Raw genomic sequence first — 8,796 nt, 5'->3', positions numbered from 1 at the left:
CAGAAATGATATGGACCTAACAGAAGCAGAAGATATTAAGAAGAGATGGCAAGAATACACAGAAGAACTGTACAAAAAAGAACTTCACGACCCAGATAATCACGATGGTGTGATCACTCACCTAGAGCCAGACATCCTGGAATGTGAAGTCAAGTTGGCCTTAGAAAGCATCATTACGAACAAAGCTAGTGGAGATGATGGAATTCCGGTTGAGCTATTTCAAATCCTGAAAGATGATGCTGTGAAAGTGCTGCACCCAATATGCAGCAAATTTGGAAAACTCAGCAGTGGCCACAGGACTGGAAAAGGTCAGTTTTCATTCCAATCCCAAAGAAAGGCAATGCCAAAGAATGCTCAAACTACCGCACAATTGCACTCATCTCACATGCTAGTAAAGTAATGCTAAAAAATCTCCAAGCCAGGCTTCAGCAAAACATGAACTGTGAACTTCCAGATGTTCAAGCTGGTTTTCGAAAAGGCAGAGGAACCAGAGATCAAATTGCCAACATCTGCTGGATCATGGAAAAAGCAAGAGAGTTCCAGAAAAACATCTATTTCTGCTTTATTGACTATGCCAAAGCCTTTGACTGTGTGGATCACAATAAACTGTGGAAAATTCTGAAAGAGATGGGAATACCAGACCACCTGACCTGCCTCTTGAGAAACCTGTATGCAGGTCAGGAAGCAACAGTTAGAACTGGACATGGAACAACAGACTGGTTCGAAATAGGAAAAGGAGTACGTCAAGGCTGTATATTGTCACCCTGCTTATTTAACTTCTCTGCAGAGTACATCATGAGAAACACTAGGCTGGATGAAGCACAAGCTGGAATCAAGTTTGCCGGGAGAAATATCAATAACCTCAGATATGCAGATGACACCACCTTTATGGCAGAAAGTGAAGAGGAACTAAAAAGCCTCTTGATGAGAGTGAAAGAGGAGAGTGAAAAGTTGGCTTAAAGCTCAACATTCAGAAAACGAAGATCATGGCATCTGGTCCCATCACTTCATGGGAAATAGATGGGGAAACAGTGGAAACAGTGGCTGACTTTATTTTTTGGCCTCAAAATCACAGCAGATGGTGATTGCAGCCATGAAATTAAGAGATGCTTACTCCTTGGAAGGAAACTTATGACCAACCTAGATAGCATATTGAAAAGCAGAGACATTACTCTGCCAACAAAGGTCCGTCTAGTCAAGGCTATGGTTTTTCCTGTGGTCATGTATGGATGTGAGAGTTGGACTGAAGAAAGAAAGCTGAGCGCCGAAGAATTGATGCTTTTGAACTGTGGTGTTGGAGAAAACTCTTGAGCTCTTGAGAGTCCCTTGGATTGCAAGGAAATCCAACCAATCCATTCTAAAGGAGCTCAGTCCTGGATGTTCATTGGAAGGACTGATGCTGAAGCTGAAACTCCAGTGCTTTGGCCACCTCATGCAAAGAGTTGACTCATTGGAAAAGACTCTGATGCTGGGAGGGATTGGGGGCAGGAGGAGAAGGGGACGACAGAGGATGAGATGGCTGGATGGCATCACTGACTCAATGGACATGAGTTTGAGTGAACTCCGGGTGTTGATGATGGACAAGGAGGCCTGGCGTGCTACAATTCATGGGGTCTCAAAGAGTCGGACACCACTGAGCGACTGAACTGAACTGTACAGTAGCATATTGCCTACCTTTTGACCTGGGAACTCATCTTCTGGTATCATATCTTTTTGCCTTTTCATACTGTACATAGGGTTCTTGTGGCAAGAATACTAGAATGGGTTCCATTTCCTCCTTCAGTGGACCATGTTTTGTTAGAACTCTTCACAATGACCTGTATATCTTGAGTAGCCCTGCACAGCATGGCTCATTGCTTCATTGAGTTATGCAAGGCTCTTTTCCACCCACTACTCACTGACAAATTAGAACCTTGCATCCTTATCATGAGAGATTCACTTCTACTATAGCATCATCCTACTGTGAGGCTCTAAGGTTAGTGGCATTGTTTTCAATCTCACTAGTTAGATCAGGAAATTGTGGAGCAGCAATCTGTCCTATTTATGTCTCTACCTTCTAGCACAGGGCTGACCAATAAATATTTTTGAATAAATGAATGAACAAATGCTAAGCCTGACTTTATTACCATCCAGTTTCATTTGGAGGAGTCAAGTAGGAAGACACAGTGGTTCTCTGAGAAGACGTTACATTGCTGTTCCTGTCAGCATTCATTTCTCAAGCAGGAATCAGTGTCAATATGATATAATATAGATACAGATATTTTTCTGCCTGATTTGCATTTTAGGGGTATGTTCTGGTTGAGCAGTTCTAACATGTTAAGAGGAATCTTGGGCTAGGTTAGAGGAAGAGGTAGACTTAGCCTTTTGGATCATGGCAAGTTGTTCCCCCTTGTTTTTTAATATTGGAAAAAGTGCTCTATAATAAAATTGGAGCACGGATTGGAGCAGGAGTCCTTGTTTAACTTGTGTCCTCACCATTCTACTCAGGTCCACTTTGCCTCCCCACCCCTTTTTCCGAACTATCATCTAAGATATTTTGCACTTTCTTTCTGATTGATAGATTGAAACTGCTCCTCTTCTGATCTTCTCTGTAAAGCCATTTCTGCTTGCAACAAATCACTTCATTCCTTCACAATTTCAAGTTTCACTTTATGAATTCTGGAATAAAATACTTTTGAGTAAAGAATATCAACAGAAATATCAAACAGCCTATTATATAGAGGAAGGAGGGTGATTTGGGGGGCCCCTAAGAGTGTGTGCTGCAAACATCAGAGTTTAGATCAATGGCTAGGTTACACTTGTGTCTTATCTGTGAGCAATCCATCTAACTAGGCAATTGCACCCTGTGTGTTTTGGCCTCAGCAGGAGAGTAGGCCACTGGGGCTCTTTACTTTGATGACCACTAGAACGAATGCTACTGTGGGCTATCAAGTTGGTCTTGGGGAACCAGCTTCTAGCTTAAAAGGTACCCTTAGGGGATGAGGAGGGAATATACTTGTTTGCCTTCTAGATTTATGGAGAGTACTGTTAATATTATAGTAGAATGGTGATGGTAGAGCCTATGGTTGAAATGTTTGGAACCAGAGACACAGAGAGGGCAGTTGCTGGGCCCCAGTGGGGGGCAGAAAAGAGAGCTGGCTCGAGTTTCAGATCTGTAAGAAAACACTGTCATCTGAATCAACACCATATCTTACACATACATGTGTAAGTTATGTAAAATCTCAGCATCCAGAATCATTAAAATAGGTATATGAAGCTTTTGCAGTCTCTTTTGAAAATATCCAAGGGTGGAGAGGGGAGAAAATGTGGCCAGAAAATCTTAAAATTGTTTTTTATTTTAATGTTTAAAAATTTTATTGAAACATAGTTGATTTTTAATGTTATGTTAATTTCTGCTGTACTGCAAACTGATTCAGTTATACACACATATATTCATTTCATATTTCTTTCTATTAGGACTTCCCTGGTGGCTCAGATGGTAAAGTGTCTGCCTACAATGCAGGAGACCCAGTTTTGATCCCTGTGTCAGGAAGATCCTCTGGAGAAGGAAATGGCAACCCACTCTAGTACTCTTGCCTGGAAAATCCCATGGACGGAGGAATCTGGTAAGCTACAGTCTATGGAGTCACAAAGAGTCGGACACGACTGAGTGATTTTCTTTATCTTTATTTCTTTCTTTCTATTATGGTTTATCACATAATATTGAATATAGTTCCTGTGCTATACCATAGGTGTTTATCCATTCTATATAATAGTTTGCATCTGCTAATCCCAAACTCACAGTCTTCCCCTTCCTGACCTTTCCTACCCCTTGACAACCACAGTTCTGTTCTCTGTGTCTGTGAATCTGTTTCTGCTTTGTAGGTATGTTCATTTTTGTCATACTTTGGAGAAGGCAACGGCAACCCACTCCAGTACTCTTGCCTGAAAAATCCCATGGATGGAGGAGCCTGGTAGGCTGCAGTCCATGGGGTCGCTAAGAGTTAGACACGACTGAGCGACTTCACTTTCACTTTTCACTTTCCTGCATTGGAGAAGGAAATGGCAACCCACTCCAGTGTTTTTGCCTGGAGAATCCCAGGGACGGGGGCGCCTGGTGGGCTGCCGTCTATGGGGTCGAATGGAGTCGGACACGACTGAAGCGACTTAGCAGACTCCACATATACATGATATCATATGGTATTTGCCTTTCTTTGTGTGACTTAATTTCACTTAATATGGTAACCTCTAGGTCCACCCATGTTGCTGCAAATTGTCCAGAAAATTTTGTCCTTTTCTTTCTGTAAATTCCCACAGGCTTCTTGTGACACTCAACCTGAAGAAGTTTTCTTTCCACTAGTCTCTCTGGGGACTGTCTGTCTAGCGAGCCTCTCTTTACAGGGCACGGTTTGCGATGTAAGACAGAAGGGGGAAAGATTGCAACTTGGACAATTTAAAATTATGTTTTATCTTTATGACACATACTTTGCTGTATTTCAAGGGTGTGTAGACTACTGCTATGATTAATATACTAGAAATCTGTTCAATGGGTCACTGAATTCATAGACACTTTTCATCATTTGCATTTTCCCAATAGGTATTAAAAGGCAAGTGCTATCATGTAGGTGGTCTAGGAAATTTTCAGTTAAAACAAAGATTTTGTTCTCAAAAGAGGTGGAGGCATCTATTAGTTGGATTGGGCCACTTTTATTTATTTTTTGAATAACTGTCTGAAGTGTGTTTCGGTGCTTTAAACATATTTTAACTATAGTTTTTTTTTCTCCTGATTTGGCTTAATCAGTACCAGGGTAAATGATCTCATTCTGTGGTGTAGTTGTAACACGAAGTGATTGATTACCTGGAAAAAATCTCTAATGAATGGTGGCTCTAGGCAATGATTATCAATGGCTACACAGACAGTAGGTTAAAGTTCATGCAGAGACTTTTTAGTGGGTGAATCACGTTGACATGATCTAAACTCATTCATTATCACAAAAAAGTGCATCAGACATTTTTTTCCTCCCCATGTTAGGCAGTAGGTCATCACAGCATTGTTTATAGCATCTTGATGCTAAAAATATTGAACTTAAATGTAATAAAACCTCTGTATCTACCTACCCATTTATAAAAAATACAAAGGAAATTCGGGTAACACCACAGGAGACATTCAATCACTGGACATAAATAGCATGGAGAAGAATGGGAGAGCAAACTGTTTTGGATTAAAAGAGACTTACAAGACTAATCAAGCAAATGCTATTTGTAAACTTGGTTTGGATCCTGATTTCAATAAGTTAACTATAAAAATACATTTTTGAGACGATCAGAGAAATACAAGGGAGGTTATATGGAGATAATAAGAAATTCTTGTTAGTTTTGTTGAATAAGATAATGGCTTTGTGTTGAAGTTAAAAAGAAAAGAAAAAACCCAAACATTCATAAATCCATGCTGGAGTACTTATGGGTGAAATGATAGGCAATCTGGGTTTTGAAAACCAATATGAAAAAAGGTGGAAAGTAGAGATGAAATAAAAATGGCAGAACCATTGATAATTACTGAAGATGAGAGTAAGTATTTGGAGTTCATAGTCTAGTCTTTCTAATTTATATATGTGAAAATTTCCATAATGAATGGTTAATGAAACTGAAACACATTCTAGTATTTGTTTGAAGGCCTCAGAGAAATGAAGCAGAGGACATAAAAAATGGAATAAACTATGCCTCTAACTGATGCATCCATTTTTCTTTTTTTATTAAGGAGGTATTTTGTGGGTGTTTGTGGGATTAAGAGGTGGGAATGCAATAGACACAGATTCAAGCTATCTTATTTGAAGGGAACAGGAATCCAGAGAAGAAGGTGGTAATAATTGCTGGTCAGTGGAGGAAATGTAGAAAGGACAGTGCTAGTTTAACTGGAGACTGCTGGATGCTGTGGTGTGAATGTTTGTTTTCCCCTCAAATTCACATGTTGAATTCTAATGCACAATGTGATGGTAATACAAGTTGGGGCCTTTGAGAAGTGATTAGATGATGAGGGTGGAGATTCATGAATGGGATTAGGCTTAAATAATGGGATAGAGCTTCCTAGGCCCTCCTGCCACATGAAGATGCAACAAGAAGTCTGTGACCTAGAAGAAAGCCCTCATCTGACCATACTGGCATCCTGATCTCAGACTCCTAGCCTCCAGAACTGTGTTTATTCTTTATAAGCTACCCAGTCTGTTTTTTGCTGTTGTTGTTATTGTTTTTGGTTGCATTGGGTCTTTTGAGGGGCATGCAGGCTCCTCATTGCCTTACAAGGGCTTTCCTCTTGTTGCGGAGCATAGACTATAAGTGCTTGGACTCAGTAGTTGCGGCAGGTGGTTTTTCTAGTTGCAGCATGCAGGCTTATTCACCATGTGGCCTGTTCCACTACCAAGATTGGTTCTGCATCTCCTGCATTGGAAGGTGGATTCTTAACCACTGAACCATCAGGGAAGTCCCTAGTCTGTGGTATTTTGTTACAGCAGCTAGAAGATACAAATATACTGGGCCATGTTTAATTCAAATATGTTTTACTTTCCTGCTAAACTTGAGACCAGGGACTGTCTCAGCTATTGGCCTATCCTTTGTGCCTGCTAGAATATCTGGGAAAAGATTGGGCCCTTAATAAATATTGAGTTGATGGATGATTAAACTTCAGTTGATTGGCACCCCCTTTTGTATGAGTGACCTAGATAAGGCTTTAACAAATAACCAATGCAATGAGTAAGTTGTTCTAAAACAAATTCTTAGTGTTGGAGAGAAAATGGTCACTATTAGGTGTCAGGAATATTATGCCAAATAAATACAAAGCATCTTCATTATAGCTAGGCACTGGGCTATTTTGGAGATGGAGTCACTGTACCTCTTTGCAACCTCATGAATTCTCATTATCATTTTCCTGGTTATAATGAGCAAGAATATTGCTAAAAATACTACTTTCTTAGGGACAGTATTACCCATGTGGAGACATAAGATTACCTGAAACGAGGAGACAAAAGGGGCTTCAATAAAATTACTTCCTATCAAGTGTAATAAACATGTACAATAAGTTATTATTAAGGACCTTTGAGGCAGGCCACATTAATGAGATATGGAGACACCTAAATTAGATTTCAAGTAAAAAAAAAAAAAGAGAGAGAGAGAGCGATAGCAAGAATAAAGATGAATGTAAAAGAGAAGAGGAAACTGGGAAATGAAGAAAACAAAAAGGAGCAGGTCTGATGAAAATTGCCCTGCCATTCTGTGGCAAGAGTGAAAGCAAATCTAATGACTTTCTCTGCTTTCAGTTTTAAAAATAAGAGACACTTCTCAGATATGAAATGTGGTCCATTATCTGTCAATGGTGTTCTGAGTTGTCTTCAGGCAGCAAATATATGCCATAAAATAAACTTTAAACTCCCCACCCCCTCCTTTTTTTTAGGGGTGGCACAAATCTAGTCTGTTTGGAAAATTGGTTCTTCATGACAGTTTTCTGCTCTTGCAAGAAAAATTCATTGATGAGTGTGATGTGTGTGTATGCCTGTATGTAGGCAGTGCTTCATGGATTTTATGATGAACCCTTTTTTCACATTTCAAGATCTTTGAAACCAAGGTGTGTGTCAAAGTTTAATTGGCAGCATCTTTTCTGTCTTGATGGCTCACAAAATAACGTTGCATATTATAATTGACCACATCTTATGTTGTGAATTTGATTTATTTAGTGGCAGGGTAGGGTGAAGAAAAAGGAAAAGGACAGAAGTAGGAGAAGATGTGATGTTACTTTGTAGTAATGGCATAATTTAGAAAAAACTCTTTTCACATCCATTCCTAATATTTGTATGACTGGGGATAAAAATAGCATTTGCTTATATTCTTTGGATGAATCCATGAAAATTGTTAAACTCTTCCTTCTGAACTTGTTTCTCCCAGCCTTTTCTGCCTCTCATACCTGCATAATTTTAGCTTGGTTCGAGGTCCACATTTACATCTTTCTAAAATGTGCCCATGACTTAGATCAACTGTTAGTTTGAGAAGAATCAACCATGAAAAAAATCTAAAGACAGCATCAGGTCTGTACTCTAAGGTAGGACAAAAATGTCCTTAATATCTTAGAGAGTTCTAGTAAGGCCAGATATATTGATGTGTGCACAAGCTGTGCTTCTGCTTCTGTTTCTCATTTCTGGCTTTCTGGGCACAAGCTCACACTGGATGCTAAGCAACTGAAGGCTTCAGCCCTGCAACTATGAAACAAAGGGGCATTGATTATTTCCGATAGGAGGGAGCTGCTTTCAACGCTTCAAAGCAGTTCCTTTGATTCCTTTCTGCAGTTGTAGGTCCTGAGGATTCCCACTTAGAGGTGAGGGCATTAACTCTCATGGGCTCAGTGGGTGTGCCATTCGTCACACAGAGCGGGAGAAAGTGCCGCTGAAAAACCAATGCCTCCGCAGCTCAGGAGCCTTGAATATCTTCTCATGCTGGATCAGGCATCTCTTAATCTAGTTTTGATTTTGTGATACAACTGAGCTCAGATCAGTGGGTCTTAGACTATGGTTCTGGTTGGATCAGCAAGGTGGCACTGCTCGAGGCTATGGGGCAGAGAGTAAAGACATGTATCTGAATATTGGCTGCTGACAATCAAGCAGTGAGTTTGGAATATAGGGACAGAAAGCAGTAGCATGCAGTCTCTGGTGCTATCTTTCACCCAAACAACAGGTAGAAATTCAGTGAAAAATACTCATCAAGTCAATTGAGCCAAATTAGGATAGGCAAGGTTTAAGAGTTCTGGGCATATACTCATTGAACACAGAAGAAGTG

General features: G+C 40.1%; 1 long non-coding RNA gene across 1 annotated transcript in view; it reads left to right on the top strand.

Moving 5' to 3' along the window:
- The first annotated feature begins 650 nt into the window (after positions 1-650).
- The window catches only part of LOC133260557 (uncharacterized), a 59,733-nt gene continuing 51,587 nt past the window's right edge, over positions 651-8,796 (top strand). Inside the window, exon 1 of the long non-coding RNA XR_009740859.1 lies at positions 651-3,605. This is a non-coding gene — a long non-coding RNA (uncharacterized LOC133260557). The remainder of the gene's footprint in view (positions 3,606-8,796) is intronic.

Source organism: Bos javanicus, chromosome 2 (assembly GCF_032452875.1).
Source record: "Bos javanicus breed banteng chromosome 2, ARS-OSU_banteng_1.0, whole genome shotgun sequence".
NCBI lineage: Eukaryota > Metazoa > Chordata > Mammalia > Artiodactyla > Bovidae > Bos > Bos javanicus.
The sequence above is the reverse complement of the archived record's forward strand: the minus strand, read 5'-3'. Positions and strand labels throughout refer to the sequence as shown.